This window comes from Nematolebias whitei, chromosome 18 (assembly GCF_014905685.2).
Source record: "Nematolebias whitei isolate Nwh7 chromosome 18, NemWhi1, whole genome shotgun sequence".
NCBI classification, from domain to species: domain Eukaryota; kingdom Metazoa; phylum Chordata; class Actinopteri; order Cyprinodontiformes; family Rivulidae; genus Nematolebias; species Nematolebias whitei.
This window is the reverse complement of record NC_056515.1, coordinates 40,430,436-40,431,849: the sequence shown is the minus strand read 5'-3', so window position 1 is coordinate 40,431,849 and position 1,414 is coordinate 40,430,436.

Here is a 1,414-nt window from a genome sequence, read left to right as displayed (position 1 = left end):
ATAATAATAATCTCTTTAACACAATGAGCTGAAGTTTAGAGGAGTTGTAGCTGAAACTGATCTTCATCACTAACTGATAAAAGATGGCACAATATTTTTATTTAAAACCTCCTCATTTGCTAATGGAGTCAAATCTGTCCGTCTGTTAGCAAAATATCTAAAGAACAACTGGACAGATTTGAATTAAACTTTCTGGATAAAATATTTGGATGTAATTGATGAACCTTTGGAGTCGATGCACATCAAGATGGCTGCCACAGTAAACGTACAAACGGCTGCAACTCGGTCAGTTTTACAGACACCGAGTTAAATTGTGGAGTGGAAGTAGCTGAGTCATCCCCAACAAGTTATTTTTTGGAGTTTGTTAAACATTTCTGAACACGAGCTGATTCTGGACCAAACTGTCACGGCGGCGGGTGATCATTTGAATTCAACAGTTTTTCAAAGTAAAAGTCTGAACCAGTTTTACGTTCTGACCTATCGTCGCTGGTCCTCCTCGTCCCCTCCTCCTCTCTCTGTCTCCTCCTCCGTCACCTCCCTCCGCCTGCCCACACCTCGTCGGTCAGTCTGGTTGCTAGGCAACAGCAGGCTCGTCTCCATCACTCTCACCTCGGTGCCACAAACGTGTCCGAGGAGAAAAAGGAGAAGAAAAAAAAGATAAATGACAGACAGACAGGAGGACAGACAGACAGACAGATAGACAGGACAGACAGACAGGAGGACAGACAGGAGGACAGACAGAAGGACAGACAGACAGACAGGGGGACAGACAGGAGGACAGACAGACAGGGGGACAGACAGACAGACAGGAGGACAGACAGACAGAAGGACAGACAGACAGACAGACAGATTATTAATCCCAGAGGGGAGATTGGAGAGGAGCAGTCAGGGCGTCCGGTCGCCTCTGGATTCTGTCTCTGCAGATGATGTGGTTCTGTTGGAGTCAGTGGGTCGTGGTCTCCAGCTCTCACTGGAGCAGTTCAGAGGATCAGAACCACCAAATCTGAGGCCATGGTCCTCAGGGTGGACTGTCCTCTCCTGGTTGGGAGTGAGGTCAACAGGCAGTATTATGTAATCTGTGCCGGTCCGTTGTGGTGAGGACGGAGCTGAGCTGCAAGGAGAAGCTCTCAGTTTTCCAGTCGGTCTACGTTCCTACACTCAACCTGTGGTCCTGAACTCTGTGTAGACTGAAAGAACCACATCCTGGATCCAGGGGTCTGAAAGAGATCTCTCTGCAGGGTAGCTGGACTGTATGGCTGGACTACGTCGCTCAGCTGGTCAGGAACACCTTGTGAGTCCTCCCAGAAGAGCTGGAAGAGGAGGCTGAGGAGAGCCTGGACCTCCCTGATCAAGCTGCTGCCTCCAGAACTGACTGACTGACTGACTGACTGACTGACTGACTGACTGACTGACT